This window comes from Rhinopithecus bieti, unplaced genomic scaffold (assembly GCF_001698545.2).
Source record: "Rhinopithecus bieti isolate Rb0 unplaced genomic scaffold, ASM169854v2 scaffold_3040, whole genome shotgun sequence".
Lineage (NCBI taxonomy): Eukaryota > Metazoa > Chordata > Mammalia > Primates > Cercopithecidae > Rhinopithecus > Rhinopithecus bieti.
In genome coordinates, this window is record NW_016804657.1 from 1,457,577 (window position 1) to 1,477,247 (window position 19,671).

Here is a 19,671-nt window from a genome sequence, read left to right on the forward strand (position 1 = left end):
TGTGATATTCCCTGAAAGGGGAACAATAAACGTTAATTACCTGCAGGCTGTGTTGGCTTCAGCTTTTTGGCATTGTGTCTGCACTGAATAAAAGCAAGCAGCACCAGCTTCTTGGGGCTGCATTTGACCACTTGAGCCAGGCAGTCCCCTAGCTGCTCTTACACTGCGTACCTGTGTCTGAGTACTCCTTTCAGTCTTTTTGATGTCACTGTTTAGGGCTATCAACTTCCTCTTAGCAACACCTTTGCTGTATCCCAGAGGTTTTGATAGATTGTGTCATTAGTGCTCTTCAGTTTGAGGAATTTTTAAATTTCCATCTTGATTTTGTTTTTCACCCAATGCTCATTCAGGAGCAGGTTATTTAATTTCCCTGTATTTGCATGGTTTTGAAGATTCCTTTTGGAGTTGATTTCCAGTTTTATTCCAATGTGGTCTGAGAGAGTGCTCGATATAATTTAAATTGCCTTAAATTTATTAAGGCTCACTTTATGATCTACCATATGGTCTATCTTGGAGAAAGTCCCATGTCCTGTTGAATAGAATGTGTACTCTGTTGTTGTCGGATGAAATGTTCTGTATATATTTGTTAAGTCCATTTGCTCCAAAGTATAAATCCATTGTTTCTTTATTGAGTTTCTGTCTTGATGACCTGTCTAGTGCTGTCAGTGTTCCTATTATTGTTTTATAAACTTGGGAGTTCCACTGTTAGGTGCATGTATGTTTAGGATTATGATATTTTCCTGTTGGACAAGGTCTTTTACCATTATATAATGTCCCTCTTTGTCTCTTTTAATTGCTGTTAAAGTTTGTTTTGTCTAATAGAAGAATAGCTACTCCTGCTCACTTCCAGTGTCCTTTTGCATGAAATGCTTTTTTCCATCCCTTTACTTTATGAGAGTCCTATGTGCTAGGTGAGTCGCCTCAAGGCAGCAGATAGTTGGTTGGTGAGTTCTTATCCATTCTGCAGTTCTGTATCTTTTAAGTGGAGCATTTAGGCCATTTACATTCAGTGTTAGTATTGAGATGTGAAGTACCATTGCATTCATTGTGCTATTTGTTGCCTGTGTACTTTGGTTTTTTTGTTTCTTGTTTTTGCTTTTTAACTTGTATTTTCGTTTTATAGGTCCCATGTGATTTATGCTTTAAAGAGGTTCTACTTTGATGAGTTTCCAGGATTTGTTTCAAGATTTAGAGCTCCTTTTAGTAGTTCTTGTAGTGGTGGCTTTGTAGTGGTGAATTCTCTCCTCATTTGACAGTATGAAAAAGACTGTATCTTTTCTTCACATATGATGCTTAGTTTCATTGGATACAAAATTCTTGGCTGATAATTGTTTTGTTTGAAGAGGCTGAAAGTAGGGCTCCAATCCTTTCTTGCTTGTAGGGTTTCTGCTTAGAAAACTGTTGTTAATCTGACACGTTTTCCTTTATAAGTTACCAGGTGTGTCTGTGTCACAGCTCTTAAGATTCTTTCCTTCATCTTAACTTTGGATAACCTGATGACAATGTGTCTAGGTGGTGATTTTCCCAGGTGTTTTTTGTGCTTCTTATATTTAAATGTCTAGGTCTCTAGCAAGGCCAAGGAAGGTTTCCTCGATTATTCCCCCAAATATGTTTTCCAAGCTTTTAGAATCTTCTTCTTCCTAAGGAACACTGATTATTCTTAGGTTTATTTAACATAATCCCAGATTTTTTAGAGGTTTTGTTCATATTGTCTTTTCCTTCTTTCTTTGTCTTTGTTCTTGAAGTGAGTTAATTCAAAGACCTTGTCTTCGAGCTCTGAATTTATTTCTCTATTTGTTCAATTCTATTGCTGAGACTTTCTAGAGCATTTTGCATTTCTATAAGTATGTCCAATGTTTCCTGAATTATTGATTATTCTTTAAGCTATTTCCTTGAATATTTCTCCATTCATTTCTTGTATCATTTATTTAGACTTCCTTGCATTGGGCTTGGCCTTTCTCTGGTGCCTGACAAGCTTAATAACCTCCTGAATTCTTTTTCAGGTAAATCGTGGATTTCTTCTTGGTTTGGATCAATTGCTGGTGAACTAGTGTAATTTTGGGAGGGGGGGGTGTTAAAGGGGTTTGTCATATTACCTGAGTTGGTTTTCTGGTTCCTTCTCATTTGGGTAGGCTGTCAGAGAGAAGGCCTAGGACTGAAGGCTGTTGTTCAGATTCTTTTGTCCCACAGGATGTTCCCTTGGTGTAGCACTCTTCCCCTTTCCTATGGATGTGACTTCCTGTGAGCAGTACAGTGATTGTTGTCTCTTTTCTGGGTCTAGCCAACCAACAAGTCTACCCAACTCTGGGCTGGTACTGGGGGTTGTCCACACAGATTCCTGTGATATGAACCATCTACGGGTCTCTCAGCCATGGATACCAGTGCCTGTTCTGGTGGAGGTGGTGGGGAGAGCAATGGACTCCATGAAGGTTCTTAGCTTGGTAGTTTAATGCTCTATTTTTGTGCTGGTTGGCCTCCTGCCAGGAGGTGGTGCTTTCCAGAGAGCATCAGCTGTGGTAGTATGGAGAGGAACCCATGGTGGGCGGGGCCCTAGAGCTCCCACGGTTATATGATCTTTGTCTCCAGCTACCAGGGTAAGGAGGGAAGGACCATCAAGTGGGGGCAGGGCTAGGCATGTCTGATCCCAGACTCCCCTTGGGTGGGTCTTGTTGCAGTTGCTGTGGGTGATGGGAGTGAGGTTCCCAGGTCAATGGAGTTGTTTCCTAGGAGGATTATGGCTGCCTGTGCTGAGTCATCCAGGTTGTCAGGCAAGTGGGGGAAGGCCAGCAGTCACAGGCTTCACCCAGCTTCCATGCAAACCAAAGGGCCAATCTCACTCCCACCACGCACCCCTTAACAGCCCCGAGTCTGTTTCTAGGTGGTAGGCAAGCCAGGCTTGAGAACTTGCCCCAGGTAGGAGTGGCCTGCTTGGGAAACTGGCAAGCTCCCAGAGCCTTCCTGCTGCTTCCTCTACCCCTGTATTTTGCTCAGCTCTCTAAGTTGACTCACCTCCAGGTTAAGGTTGGAAACTTCTGCAAACAGACCTTCAGTTTCTCCAGTGCGGGTGTGTGTTCAGAAGAGGAGCCTCTCCCACTTCCACAGTTGGGGCACTCACAAGATCTGGAGTGTCTTGTGGGTCTTGCAGGAGCAGTCTGCTTCCTTCAGAGGGTCTGTGGGTCCTCTCGGGATTGCTGGTTCATTCTTGCAGTCGATCTGGCGCTAAAATTCACAATGTGGGCCTCCATACACTGTTCTGTCCATCCAGTCAGAGCTGCAATCTAGTCCTGCCTCCTGTCCGCCATGATGACCTGCCTCTCCCTAGGGATTTTTATATCCAAAAATGTCTTCCTATATATTTGACATATAGATTTAAGTTGGCAATATCTTGTTTTAGGTCTCTGACTGAAACATTACCTTCATTACCTTCTACTTTCTACTATTTCTGTTAGGAAATCACTTTTGAGTCTTATTTTCCTCTCTTAATGATAATGTATCTCTTCTTCCATTATTTTAAAGAATTTCTCCTTGACATTGATTTTTAGTAATTTTAGTATGATGTAACAGTATGGTTGATTTTCATTGACATTACTTTATAACATTTTTTTGAATTTTCAGATTTCTTTATTTGGTCTTGTATCACTCTTCAGCCAGTATTTCTTTAAGTACTGTTTTACCCTGTTCTGTCTCCACCATCCTTCTTCACTCCACTAACAATAGTATTTCTCATTATATCAATGCATCTCTTATAACGCTTCATCTAAAACCATTTTTTGTCTCTCTGCAACTCCACCTAAATATTTTCCCTGACAAATCTTTCAGTTTACTACTACTTTTTCCTCTATGTCTACTGTGTTTTCAAATGAATACACTAGTTTCTTAATTTTATTTGCCAAATTTTACTTCTAGAATATCCATTGGGTCCTTCGAATGACTTCCAGTTCTCTGCAAAATGTATTTGTCAGTCTTGTTATTTCATTTTAACATCCATGTTTATTAATTCCATTATTTGGGTTTCCTTGTGGTATAAAATGGTTTCTTGGGTAAGTCTTGTTTTCCCATATACTTAACTGGTTGCCAGGTATTTTAATACCAGATGTAATGCAAAAACTTATAGATGAACTCTAGATGACTTTATCTTCCACCAGAGATAATTTACTCATGCTTTTGTTAGGCAGATGGGCTACAGAAACTAGAAATCTAGGAGTACATTGATTTATTCAAGAAATAATATCTGAAGTTGGAATTCATACTCTATGAAGAAATCATATACATCCACTTCAGCCTTACACTTGTTAAGAGTCTCAACTGAAAGTTGGGCTTGCTTGCCAAAGTCTCATATCCTTCCCAATTATTTCAACAATTGTAATTGTACCATGAGTCTTCTTAGCATCTGCTTTCAAAACTGGCATTGTCACAAGTTGAGAAAAAAGCTGCATCAATGATAGGCTTACTTCTTTGGGCTTCCTTTATTTGTAAAGGTTGGCCTCACGATTCACCAGTTACCTGTGTACCTCTCTGATGCCTTCTAAAAGACTTCTATATTTCAACACAAAGCTAATTAAAATAAAATTCACAAAAAATGCATCTATCATAAGTAGAGAGTTACATTTTTTTTTTTTTACAATACAAAATGTAAGCACTATCAAAATCAAGAAGAAAAGCAAGCCATAACTCCAAAATTTCCTTTGCAGTCACTTCCCCACTCCCAGGCACAAACACTGTTTTACCTTGTATAATTACAGATGTTTTTGCCTTTTCTAAAATATCATAGGAATGAAATTATACATCATTTCTAGCTACATTATGTTTTAAAATTTCATCCATGTTTTTAAAATTTCATTTTACTTTTTAATGTTTAATTCTTATGAATACTCTTGATATAAGCATATAATATGTTATAATCAAATTTGGGTGATTAGGATATCCACCATCCAAAACATTTATCACTTCTTTGTGCTGGGAACATTCCAAATCTTCTTTTATCGTTATTTAAAAACATACAATATATTATTGTTAACTATTTCACCTTGTTGTGCTATCAAACACTAGAAATTATTCCTTTTTAATTGTTCTTTTGTACCCGTTAACTGACCTTTCTTCATTCAATCCTCCCCACTACTACTCCTAGTCTCTGGCAACCACCATTCTATTCACTGCCTCCATGAAATCAGTTGTTTTAGCACCCACATGAGTGAGAACATGGAATATTTGTCTTTCTGTGCCTGGTTTATTTCACTTAACTTAGCGTCATCGAGGCTCATCCCTGTTGCTGCAAATAACAGGGTTTGTTTGTTTGTTTGTTTCCAAGACCAGATCTCACTCTTGGCACACAGGCTGGGAGGTAATCATGGCTCACTGCAGCTTCGACCTCCTAGGCTCAAACAATTCTCCCACTTAAGCCTCCCAAATAGCTAGGACTACAGGTACATGCTACCATGCCCAACTAATAATTGTTAACTGTTTGTAGACACGGGATCTCACTGTGTTGCCCAAGTTCGTCCTGAGCTCCTGGGGTCAAGTGATCCCCCCATCTCAGCCTCCCAAAATATTGAGATTACAGGAAAGAGCCACTAAGCCAGACCAATTTCATTCTTTTTAAGGCTAAATAATATCCCATTGTGTATATATACTGCCTTTTCTTTCTTCATTCATCCATTGATGGAACACAAAGGTTGATTCTATATCTTGGCTATTATGAATAGTGCTACAATTAACATAGTGGTGCAGATATCTCTTCGGTATGCTGATTTCCTTTCTTTTGAATATATACCTACCAGTAATATTGTTGGATAGTACAGAAGTTCCATTTTCAGTATTTTGAGGAACCTTCAGAGTATTTTCCATAGTGACTGTACTAATTTACATTCTCAGCAGTGTAAAAGCATTCCCCTTTCTCCACATTTTTGGCACCATTTATTTTCTTTTTGATAAAAGCCATTTAACTAGGGTGAGGTGATATCTTATGGTAGTTTTGATTTGCATGCCCCTGATTATAAGTGATGTTGAGCAGTTCTTCATATATCTGTTGACAATTTGTGTCTTTTTACAAATGTCTATTGAAATCTTTTGCTCATTTTATATAGAAATATTTTTTATTCCTATTGAGTTGTTTAAAATCCTTATACATTCTGGTTATTAATCCCTTTTTGGATGACTAGTTTTCAAATATTTCCTTCCATTCTGTAGGTTGTCTATTCACATTGTTGTTTCCTTCTGTGCAGTTTTTTAGCTTGATGCTATCCCATTTTAAAATTTTGACTTTGGTTGCCTGTCAGGTCTTACTCAAGAAATCTGCCCAGACAAACGTTCTGAAACATTTGCTCAGTTTTCTTCTAGTAGTTTCATATCTTATATTTAAGTACCATCCTTTCCCTAATGTATGGTCTTGGCTTGTCAAAAGAGTTGACTGTAAATGTATGAATTTATTTCTGGACTCTCTATTCTATTCTACTGGTTTATGCGTCTGTTTTTGTTCCAGTACTATGCTATTTTGTTTACTATAGCCTTGTAGTATATTTTGAGGTAACATAATATGTGATACACTTGACTTTGTTACCTTGTTACATCTGACTTTTGTTCAGGATTGCTTTGGCTATTCAGGTCTTCTGTGTATCCACACAAATTTAAGGATTGTTTTCCCACTATCTATGAAGAATGACATTGGTTTCATTAAATCTGTTGATCACTTTGGTTAGTATAAACATTTTAACAATATTAATTCTTCTAATGCATGAACATGGGATATCATTCAATTTTTTTGGTATCTGCTTCAATCTCTTTCATCAGTATAGTTTTCATTGTAAATACTGTTAACCTCCTTGGTTAAATTTATTCCTAAGTAATTTTTTGGAGCTATTATAAATGGGCCTGCTTCCTTAGTTTTTCAGATAGTTCTTTATTGAAATATACAAATATCATTACATTATTCACTGACATGCATGTTGATTTTGTATCCTGCAACTCTATTGAATTTATCAGTTCTAACAGATTTTTATCAGAATCTTCATGGTTTTCTGAAAATATCATCTGTCAATAATGACAATTTAAGTTCTTCCTTTGAATTCTGAAGCCCTTTCTTCTTCCTCAGTAATTACCCTGGCTAGAATTTCTGGTGTGAAATTGAATACAATTGTTAAAACTGGGTATCTTGTCTTGTTTCAGATCTTGGAACAAAAGGCTTCCAATTTTTCCCTGTTTGTCAATATCACGCTATGAGTTTCTCATACATGGCCTTTACTATGTTTAAGTATGTTTTTTCTATACCCAGTTTGCTGTTTTTATCATAAAGGAATGTAGAATTGCATTAAATGTTTTGTGTGTGTGTGTGTGTGTGTGTGGCATCTATTGACATGATCTATGGTTTTTGTCCTTGATAACGTTAATGTGATATTCAATTTTATTGACTGGGCCAGGCATGGTGGCTCACACCTGTAATCCCAGCACTTTGGGAGGCCAAGGTGGGCGGATCACTTGGGGTCAGGAGTTTGAGACCAGCCTGGCCAACACGGCGAAACCCTGTCTCCACTAAAAATACAAAAATTAGCCAGGCATGTGGTACATGCCTGTAATCCCAGCTATTCAGGAGGCTTAGGCAGAATTGCTTGAACCTGGGAGGTGGAGGTTGCAGTGAGCCGAGATCACGCCACTCCACTCCAGCCTGTTCTTGCTTGTCTAGTTCTTTAAGGTATACCATTAAGTTATTTATTTGGAGTCTTTATTGATTTGGCATTTATTATTATAAATTTCCTTCTTAGTACTGTTCTGCTGTATTCTTATAGTTTTGGTATGTTATGTTTCCATTATCATTGGTTTCAATAGATTTTTAAAGTGCATTTAAAATTTTTTCATTGACCTATTGGTTGTTAGGAACATGTTTAATTTTGATGTATCTGTATAGTTTCCAATGTTTCTCTTGTTATTGGTTTCTAGTTTTATTCCAGTGTGGTCAGATACTTGACACTATTTTGATTTTTAAAAAATTTGTTAAGCTTTGTGTCATAACATATAGTTCATTCTGCAGAATTCTCCTTGTGCTGATGAGAATGTGTATTCTGCAGTTATTAGAAAAAATGTTCTGGGGGGCGGAGCAAGATGGCCGAATAGGAACAGCTCCAGTCTCCAACTCCCAGTGTGAGCGACACAGAAGACCGGTGATTTCTGCATCTTCAACTGAGCTTTGAAGAGAGCAGTGGATCTCCCAACACGGAGGTTGAGATCTGAGAACGGACAGACTGCCCGCTCAAGTGGGTCACTGACCCCTGNCTTTATACACTTGCCTTTTATAATTATCACTGAGTAATGCAACCAACACAAGAGTTACAAGTACTAATTTGGGTTTGTTCTACTGATGTTTATTGAGCGCCTACTACGTGCAAGTAATAAGCTAAGGAAGGACAAAGGTGAATCAGAAATCAACCCAGCCATTAAAAACCTTATGCCACAGGTAGTCAAGGTAATATACAATCCATACATTCATTTCTTGACACACAATTGAGTATGACACCATGTGGAATGTGACCGAGTAATTACGCCAGACTGAAGGTATTTTAGAGAAACATCATGGGTAAGGACAACGTTGTTTTAACAACGTGGAACAAGTCACAGGAGGAACACTCAGATTACTGCCCTGTCTCTTCTTAAAATTTAGAAAAAAAAAAAAAAAGGAAATTCTACAGGCTAGTTACAATGTTTTACCAACTCAAAATCTTAAGATCCTATCGGCAAGAGTTTTTAAATACCAGGCTGGAAACACATTCCAGCTCAAAGCAATTTCTAAAAGAAAATAACAGTTATAATCAACTTAATTTTCTAAAATCATTTTGGTTTGAGTTTTGGTTGGAGGGGACAGGCAGGTATCGGGAACCGCTATTGTACATCTTGCTGTAACCACTGGCCTCTTTCTCAGTCTGGGCTTGGACTGATCTGTTTCTCCAGTAAGATCCTCCGGCCTTGCTACTCCTAAAACTATCACCCCACCTCCCAATTCTCTGCATCACATCAATGTTGCCCAGAGCAAATAAAAAATGAAGCTGTATCTAGAGCCATTTCATTTCCAACTACAAAGGGTCCAATTTCTCAACTTTTATTTGATGGGAAGAGTTTGGCACATCACCCGCAGCCAGGAACGAAGGCAGCGCAACTCAGTCCAGCGTGCAGAGGGGAAGAGGGGCCAGCAGATGCCTGCTGTTGGAAATGACATCAAGTTCCTATAACGAATCTGCTGCCTTCACAGGGTTATGTTTAGGCTGAACGCTTACCGTATAATAGAGGGCTTTGTAAACGAAGTGCAATACAACTTTTTGAACATGACCTTCACTGGCAAGAATAAAACTTGGTCAGCATCACCATCAAACTCCATCAGGGGCTTGTGGAAGCATGTTGGGTCAGTATTTATAAAATGGAAATCCCACACAGACACAGGGGACTTGCTGGGCTCCACTTACTTGTTACACCTGAGATATGGAACCAGCCAAAAACCAAAGGATTACCGCCAGGGTGGAGAATACTCAAAGTCTGAGTATATAGACAGTCTCCGACTTACAATGTAAGATTTATTGACTTTTAGATGTTCTGGAAGCGATAGGGATTCAGGAGCGCTTGTGCTTAGAATTGTGAATTCTGTTCTTTTCCTGGGCTGGTGGTGTGTGGTGTGATGCTCCCCTGCGATGCTAGGCAGAGGCAGTGAGCCGCCGCTCCCAGATTGCCACCAGCCACACAACCGTGAGGGGAATGACCCATCCCCACAGTGTGCTGCGTGACCAGATGACTTTGTCCAAATTCAAGCTAATGTGAGTGGTCTGAGCATATCTGAGGTAGGTTGGGTGTATTAAATGCATTTTTTGACTTAATGTTTCCTTTGTTTTTCTGACTTGCAATATTTTCAAATTATGATGGATTTATTGGGATGCAACTCTGTCATAAGATGAGGAACATCTGTAAAATAAATACAACTGTATGTAGTAAGAAACAAACAGGCTAGGTGTGGTAGCTCATGCCTCCTGTAATCCTAACCCTTTCGGAGGCTGAGGCAGGAGGATCTTTTGAAGCCAGGAGTTTGAGCCAGACTGGGCAACATAGCGAGACCCCATCTCTATAAAAAATTTAAAAATTTGTCAAGCGTGGTGGCACATGTCTGTAGAACTAGCCACTCAGGGGGCTGAGGTGGGAATATTGCTTGACCCCAGGAGTTTGAGGTTGCTGTGAGCTAGGATTGTATCACTGCACTCCAGCCTGGGTGATAGAGTGAGACTCTGTATCTAAAACATAATAAATAAATAAGAAATAAACAAATGTATGTGAAGGCATCATTCCTAGAACATCATTCCTAGAACAAGCAAGCCTTTTAAAATGCTTGCTTCTTATCTTCTTCCTTCTTCATAGTCAACACAGCACAGAAAGTTTACAAATTTCTCTTTTTGTGCTTTGAAGACATAATGCTTATGGAGACTCAATTCAGAAGTCATGCGATTTTAAGCAGGGTGAGTCCAGCCTCACCAGGAGGGCCTGAGTTTGTCTTTAGTACATGTAAAGCGGAGTGGTCTAGGAAAGCATTTCTCCAAGTAAGTCTTTCAGGATCCTTGAGGTTGGCTCCCGCATGTATTTGAGTGAGGTTATCTGCCATCCGAAACGGAAAAGAGAGAGGGATGAGGGGAGGCCTAAATCAGACACTGATGGTACACAGGCTGTCCTGGGCGCTGCGAGCCATGATCTCGCAGAATGCGGCCACTTCTGAGTCGTGCAGCAGTGTCGATACTTCGTCACCCCCCTCTTCTGTCCCTTACCTCCCCCATCAGCATTCTTAGCTGAGTTCTCCTTCCCACCCCCATGATACAGAGCCCCAGGGTGCTCTTGACATTTCAACTTGGATATCTAATAGACGTCTTAAATTTACATGTCCAGAAAATGAACTCTCAACTTCCCTCTGTTCCAACTTGTTCTGGAGTCTTCCCTATGGCAAATCCCTGCTGTGAGTTGCCTTGGCCAAAAAATGGAGACTCATCTTTGATCCCTCTATTTCTTTCAAACCCCACCCCTACCTCATCACCCCTACCTCATCAGCAAGTTCTCCCGGTTACCTTCAAAATATAACCTCTTTCCACCACCTGTGCTGCTGCATCATTCTAGTTCAAGCCACCATCGTCTCTCACCTATGTTACCAAGATGACTCCCTCATTATTCTACCTGTTTTCATCCTGGTCCCCTAAAGTCTATCTTCCACTTAGCAGCCAGCGTAATGCTTTGAAATGTAAGGCAGATGGATCATTCCTCTTGTTGAAACCCTCCTTTGGCTCCACATATCAAGTAGCACCAAACCCAAAGTCCTTGCGGTGGCTCTGAGGCCCTCCCCGATCTGTGGTCTCACTAACATCATCCCTACCGCCCGTTCCGTTACAGCCCTCTCTCCTCACTAGGATGTGACAGCCTCTGGAGAGAGAGACTTTGTTCACATTCATCTCCTCGGCACTCAGAGCTATGTGTGGCGAACAGCAGGTCTCACATGCTCTTGGAATGGACGAACTGGTCAATGACAATCTCCACAGCAACTCTATGAGGTCTTCTCATCCCCATTTTATAGATGCAGATGGTGAGGTGCAAGGGAAAAGGGCATTAACTGCCCATGATCACACAGCTGGTAACAAAAGGATGGGGTTTGGACCCAGTGCAACGAGACCTCCCAGCCTGCACTTTCCAGCCTTCCAGAGCAACAAGCTTCCACATTCTGGAAAATGGCTGCTCCCTTGGCTTGAATGGATAAGAATGAGGTTGGGATGCCAGTGTTCATGGACTCTAAGGTTAAGCAAGGAAGACACCAAGAACTTCCTGGTCACAGCCACAACCCTGACCGGATGTGGATCTCTCGCTAGTGCCAGTTCCACCGTCAGCACAGTTACCCGATTACCTATGAATTCTGCAGAACCCAATTACCTTCTTCCTTTGTTTCTCCAATGAACAACATAAAAATCAATAGAGTCAGGCAGTGGAAGTTTGTGGACTGAGCTTTCCACCTCAGAGCAGCACAGCCTGATCATAATACTGAGGGGTTGGCAAAGCGATGCCCAACTCAGATTTTAAAATATATCATCCATCAAAGTACAAAATTTACTTCTGGGGCCCAGAAGGCATTGTTTTAGAGAGACAGTAAAATAGTAGGTGAGAATTTAAAAGCATGAATAAAAAAAGAGATCACATCTGAAGAATGGTATTTTTCTTTTTATTCTTCTTTTTCATTTATTTTCATCTTGTGTGCTATTATTTTATGAAGTATTCCTTCATAAAATATTATGCTTATTTTTGATAAATAATTAAGGTCTGGTTAAGAAATTAACAGTGGGAGATTTGCTTTATACAACATAATGAGTAGAACACAGGATACTATGAGGCTACAGCAGTCTTTGCCCATAGAGTCAAGAATCAATTCTGGTGGACAGAGGCACACTGTCCTGTCCTGTCCTGACTGGGATAACGGTTATACATTTACCCAAACTCACCAACCTGCATCTTTAAAATCTGTGCTTTTGATGTAAATTGTATCTCATCTTAAAAATATGTTGGCCAGGCATGGTGGCTCATGCCTGTAATCCTGGCACTTTGGGAGGCCAAAGTGGGCGGATCACTTGAGGTCAGGAGTTTGAGACCAGACTGGCCAACATGGTGGAACCCCATCTCTACCAACAAATACAAAAATTAGCTGGGCATGGTAGTGTTGGCCAGTAGTCCCCCCTACTTACGAGGCTGAGGCAGGAGAATCGATTGATCCTGGGAGGTGGAGGTGGCAACGAGCTGAGATCACACCACTGCACTCTGGCCTGGGCAACAGAGTTAGACCCTGTTACAAAATAAATAAATAAATAAATAAATAATCAAAAAAAAAAAGAAAGAAAAAATGTTCTATAAATGTCTGCTAGTTCCATTAGGTCTAGAGTGTAGTTTAATTTTACTGTTTCTTTTTGTCCTAATGGCATGTCCACTGCTGAAAATGGGACATTGCAGTTACCTTTTATTATATTGCAGTCTACCTCTCCCTTTAAACCAATTAATATATGTTTCATACGTTTAATTACTTCAATAATGGTTGCATATATATTTAGTTGCTCATTCCTCTTGGTAAATTGCTACTTTATCATTATATTGTGATGTTGTCTCTAATTTTTAGTTTTTGACTTGAAGTCTATTTTATCTTAGTAGCTACTTCTGAGATTTTTGGTTTTCTATTGCATGAAATATCTTTTCTCATCCATTTGCTTTCAGTCTACGTGTGTCCTTATAGATGGAGTGAGTTTCTAGCAGGCAGCATATACTTGGGTCTTAAAAAAAAAAAATTCAGCCTTTCCATTTCTTTCAAATGGAGAATTTAGTCCCTTTACATTCAATTCTATTTTACTAGGAAAAATTTACACCTGCCATTCTGTTGCTTTCTGGTTGTTTTGTAAATCATTTATTCCTTTCTTACTATCTTTTGTGTAAAAGTGATTTTGTCAAGTAGTATATTTTAATTCTTTGGCTTTGATATTAATGTATTACGAGTTTTTGCTTTGTGGTTATAAGGCTTACAAAAAATATTTTAAAATAAGTTACTTTAAACTGATTACACCTTAACTTTGGTCAGTGTGAGAAAATACTAAAAAAAACTCTAAGCTCTACGTCTATTACCCCTACTTTTAGACTTTTCATTGTCTCTGCATCTTTTTATATTGCCTATTTCTTAAGCAATATAATTTTTGGTAGGTTTATGTTTTAGTTTTCATTCTAAACTTTCTAGCATCTTACACACAATTATAGCATTCGAGTGCTCTCAATATTGTGTGCTTAGATTTACCAGTGAGTTTTCTATCTTCAGATGATTTCTTGAAGCACATTAGAGCCCTTTTCTTTCAAAGTAAAAAAATCTTTAGGTTGTTTTGTAAGACAAGTCTAGCGGTTACAAATTTCTTTCAGCTTTTGTTTGTCTGGGAAAGTCTAGTTCTTTATGTTCGAAGGATAGCTTTGCTGGATACAGTATTCTCAGTGGAAGTTTTTTTGTTGTCCTTCAGCACTTCAAATATGTCTTCCCACTTCCTCCTGATTGATCAAAGTTTCTGCTGAGAAGTCTACTTCCAGATATATAGGAGCTCCCTTATACATATTTACTTTTTTTCTCTTCCTGCTTTTAAGATCCATTTTTTTGTACCTGAAAAGAGTTTAACTATATGCCTTGTGGTATTCTTGTTCAGGTTTAATTCTCTTGGTGTTCTCTGATCTTCTTGTATCTGGAGATTCTTAACTTTTTCTAGGTTTGGAAAGTTCTCTATTATGTATGAATAAACTTTCTACCCCAAATGCTTTCTCTACATCCCCTTTAAGACCAATAACTTAGCCGGGCATGGTGGTGAGCGCCTGTAGTCCCAGCTACTCAGGAGGCTGAGACAGGAGAATGGTGTGAACCTGGGAGGCGGAGCTTGCAGTGAGCTGAGATCCGGCCACTGCACTCCAGCCCGGGCGACAGAGCAAGACTCCGTCTCAAAAAAAAAAAAAAAAAAAAAAAAACCAATAACTTGTATTTGCTTTTGACGCTCTTTTCTACATCATATAAACATGCTTCTTTCTTTTCCATTTTTCTCTCCTCTGTGTATTTTTAAATAGCCTGTTGAGCTCATTAACTTTCCCTTCTGTTTGTTCAATTCTGCTGTTGAGACATAGAGGCATCTTTCTGATGGTCAATTGAATTTTTAGCTCCAAGATTTGTTTAGTTTTTGATAATCATTTCAAACTTTCTTTTTTTTTTTTTTTATTTTTTTTTTTTTTTTTTGAGATGGAGTCTCGCTCTGACGCCCAGGCTGGAGTGCAGTGGCCAGATCTCAGCTCACTGCAAGCTCCGCCTCCCGGGTTTATGCCATTCTCCTGCCTCAGCCTCCCGAGTAGCTGGGACTACAGGCGCCCGCCACCTCGCCCGGCTAGTTTTTTGTATTTTAGTAGAGACGGGGTTTCACAGTGATAGCCAGGATGGTCTCAATCTCCTGACCTCGTGATCCACCCGTCTCGGCCTCCCAAAGTGCTGGGATTACAGGCTTGAGCCACCGCGCCCGGCAATCATTTCAAACTTTCTTACAGTTCTCGGAAAGAATCCTTATTTCCTTCTGTTTTATTGTAGTTTGCTGAGTTTCAACAAAAATACGCATATTGAATTATCAGTCTGGAAGGTCACACATCTCTGTCACTCTAGGATTGTTCACTGGTACCTCATTTAGTACATTTGGTGAGGCCAAATTTTCCTGGGTGTCTGTGATGCTTTTGGACATTCCTAAATGTGTGGGCATGCATTGCAGATTTATGTATTTATTCCAGTCTTCACATTCTGACCTTGCTTATAATTCCTTTTTCAGAGGGCTCTCCGAGTTCAAAGTGGCTGTTAACTGCAGCCACTTCAGCAGTAGACGGTACCCTAAACTTAAGTGTGTTGTGACACTTGCAGACTCCTGGCCCTAATGAATTTAGAAATGAGGGAGAATTCCTTGGGTTCCCAGAGAATTAATTACTCTCTTCCGTCTTTCCTCCAACCCAAATGAGTCCCTCTCTTTAAGCCTGGCTTCTTGGTATTGGGGGAGGGTTAATGCAAGCACTGTCAGGGCCACCACAGCTGATACTGAATAACAACCAAGGTCTAGTCTTCCAGACCAGTACAGTACCTGGGTTTGTGCAAGGCCAACAGCTGCTACTCTCTGATTGCCACTGAATTTTATTCAAAACCCAAGGATGATTTAGTCAAAGGAAGGTGAAGCATGGAGGGACCTGGGTCCCATCAGGGCAGTAGATTCTCTTCTGGCCTCAGAAGAGTGTAGAAGCACCATCCAGCAGTAATGATCTGGAATCAGAAGCTTCCGGATTTCTGCCATTGCTTTATTTTGCTGAGGCTGGACTGTCACTCTCCTTCACCAACGCAGGAGTCTCTCTCCTATGCTGTGTTTCCTGGAGTTGGAGGATGGGTGATCCATATACTCCCATGGTCACTGCAGCTGGTCCCTTGCTGAACCAAGTCAAAGTAAAGAGCCTCTGAAACCAGTGCAGCACCAGGGCTTGCTCAAGAACTGCAGTTGACATGGCCTAGGTGTCAGAGAAATTGATTCAGGGGCTCACGGAACTTTAGTCAGTTGGTGGCAAAGCAGACCAAGTCTTCAGTTCCTGCTACTGCGGTAGTGAATTCTCCTCTAGCCCAGGGCTATTTTAAGGGCTCCCTCCATGGGCATTGGTAGACTTTTGCCTGGTGCCGTTTCATTATTACAAGGCAGCACTGAGTTATTACGCAAAGTTCCACTCACGTCACTCTCCCCCAAGCAGAGATTCTCTCTTCCTGCTACGCTGCCTGAGTCTGGAGAAGCAGTGTTACAGGCAATGTGAGACCATCCTTCCTACCTTCTTCAATGCATTTTTCCTCGTTATTATGCTAAAACTGTGATCCATCACAATTATTGCTGGTGAGGTATTGGTGACCTCTCACTTGAATTTCTCGTTCTTATGAAGGTGCTTTCTTGCTTAGATAGTTGTTCAGTTTGACATTCCTGCAGGGTGAACAATTGCTAGAGGGTTCTATTCGGCCATCTTTCTCCACCTCACATCCACGTTTTTGCAGATTCTTTCCTTTTATTGATTAGCATTTGATTCCATGAATACAGCACAATGTATATAACCACTACTCTTTTCTGGAACACTTATGTCCAGGTTGGGATTAATATGAATAAGGCTATGAAATTTCAGGTACATGCCTTTGTGTGAATTTCTGTTTTCATTTCTCTTAGGTAAAAACGTATCCTATGGAATTGCAGTTAATTTGGTAATTCTAGATTTATAGTTTAAAAAAAAAAAAAAACCCTGTCAAACAATTTTTCAGAGTGACTCTATGACTTTACTAACCAGAAATGTATGCAAATTTCAAGTCATGTTTTTTGGTTTTTTTTGAGACGGAGTCTCGCTCTGTCGCCCAGGCTGGAGTGCCGTGGCTGGATCTCAGCTCACTGCAAGCTCCGCCTCCCGGGTTTACGCCATTCTCCTGCCTCAGCCTCCCGAGTAGCTGGGACTACAGGTGTCTGCCACCTCACCCGGCTAGTTTTTTGTATTTTTTTATAGTAGAGACGCGGTTTCACCATGTTAGCCAGGATGGTCTCGATCTCCTGACCTCGTGATCCGCCTGTCTCGGCCTCAAGTCATGTTTTTTAAAAAGATGATCAATTGACTATGTGCATTTGTCTATTTCAGGACTCTATTGTGCTATTGGTCTATTTGTCTATGTTAATACTATGTTATCTCTTTTGCTGCAACATTATATCTTGTAACCAGGTACAGTAAGTCCTCTATCTTTTGAAGATTCCTTTGGCTATTCTAAATGCTTTGAATTTCCAGATTTTAGAAACAACTTGTCAATTTATTTAAAATATACTGTTGGAATTTTGCTTGGGGTTACACTGAATTCATAAACCACCAAGCAGAAATTGAAAATCCTAACAATACTGAGTCCTCCAACATATTTAGTGACATATCTTTCCATTTACTTAGGTATTTTAAGTTTCTTCTCATCAGTGTAAAGGTCTTATAGGTCTTACATGTGTGTCACTGAATTGTTCCTAAGTATATGGCTGTCTTATGCTGTTGTAAATGTTTCATTTTCCAATTATTCGTCAATATAGAAATGCATACTATCAATTGTCAAATTACTTTTTTATATCTGGTGATAATAATCACATAGTTTTTCTCATTTTGCTATGTGGTGAATTACATTGCTGGGTTAAGCCTCACATATATATAACCTTTTACACTGTTAAATTCTATTTCTTTTTATCTTATTTTTTGCATTCATATTCACATGAAATACTCATTTTTAATTTTCTTTTATTGTACTATTTTGTCAAGTTTTGTAATGGGATTGATATGGTTTGGATTTGTGTCCCCATCTAAATCTCATGTTCAATTGTAATCCCCAGTGTTGGAGGCTGTGTCCTGGTGGGAAGTGACTGGTTCACGGGGATAGATCCTTCACGAACTAAACCGTTCTTAGCACCATTCCTTTGGTGCTGTTCTTGAAACAGAGTTCTCATGAGATCTGGTCGTTTAAAAGTGTGCAGCAAATCCCCTCTCTCTCTTCCTCCTGCTCCAGCCATGTAACATGTACCTGTTTCCCCTCCACCTTCCACCAGGATTGCAAGTTTCCTGAAGCGTACCCAGAAGCAGAAGCCACTATGCTTCCTGTACAGCTTGCAGCATCAGAAGCCAATTAAACCTCTTTTCTTTATAAATTACCCAGTCTGTTATTTCTTTATAGCAATGTGAGAATGGATTAATACAGGGGTTATACAGGCCTCATAAAACAAATTCAAAATTGTTTTGTTTTCTAATTTTTGAAAGAAGCTCTGTAGAGTTTAATATTATCTCTAACCTACACATTTGATGTAATTTTCCATTGGAGCAACCAGGAGTTAGTGTTTTCTTTTTGGTAACATTTATGATTACCAATTCACTTTTAAAAATATGGAGCTTTTTTCATATACTGTATTCTGCATCATTTTTGACAAGGTGTGTTTCAAAAGGCATTTGTCCATCTAAGTTATTCGATTATTGGCATAAAGTTGTTCATAACATGCAATTATCTTTAATGTTAATAGGCTATAATGTCCTTTCTATTCTCAACATTAGTAATTTGTGCTTCCTCTTTTTAACTTGATCAGTTTGTTTCCTAGGCTGCTATAACATCAACTAGATAGCTTGAAACGAGAGAAATTTATTCTCTCACAGTTGTGTAGACCAGAAGTCTGAAATCAAGGCTTCCTCTCAACACTCTAGAGAAGGGATCTTCTTTGCCTCTTCCTTACTTCTGGTTGCAGGCAATCTTTGGCTTAAAGTTGGCATCACTCCAATGTCTGCCTTTATTTTCACATGGACTTTGTATCTCTGTCAACGTCTTCTTATAAGGAAACTAGTCATTGAATTTCGGGATACCCTAACCTAGTATGATTTTATCATAACTAATTACATCTGCAAAGACCCTATTTTGAAATAAGGTCACATCTGAAATTTCAAGTGAACTTGAATTTTGGAGGGACAGTATTCACCCCAGTATATATATCTTACCAGGTGTTTATCAATCTCATTTCAAAAAAACTTCCTTTCGACTTGATTTTGTGTGTTAATTTCCATCAACTTTGAAAAAGTTCTTAGTAAATATCTCTTCAAATATTTGTTCTGTATCATTCTTTCAATCTTCCCCTTCTGAGACTCAATTACAAGGATGGTAGGCCATTTCACTTTCCTTCAAATTACACACATTCTATAATTTTACTCATTCTATAATTAGAATTACTAAAATTATACTCATTCTATAATTTTTTCTTTGCTTTTTCATTTGTATACTCTCAATTGCTTTGTCTTTGTTTATTGATCTTTTCCTCTGTGTACTTAGATCATATTCATTTCTAGATTTCTGTGTTTTGTTGTTTCCATATTTCTGCTAAAATTCTGTATCTCTTCATGTATGTTTTCCACTTTGTTTTACTAGATCTTTAGGCACTTTTATCGTCATGACCACCCTCTGACAATGCAAACATATGACAATTTCAATTTGCTTCTATTGACTGATTCCTCTCTGGATAAAACTTTTTTCTCCTATGCGTGTTATATATTTTTTATATATATATATATATATATATATTT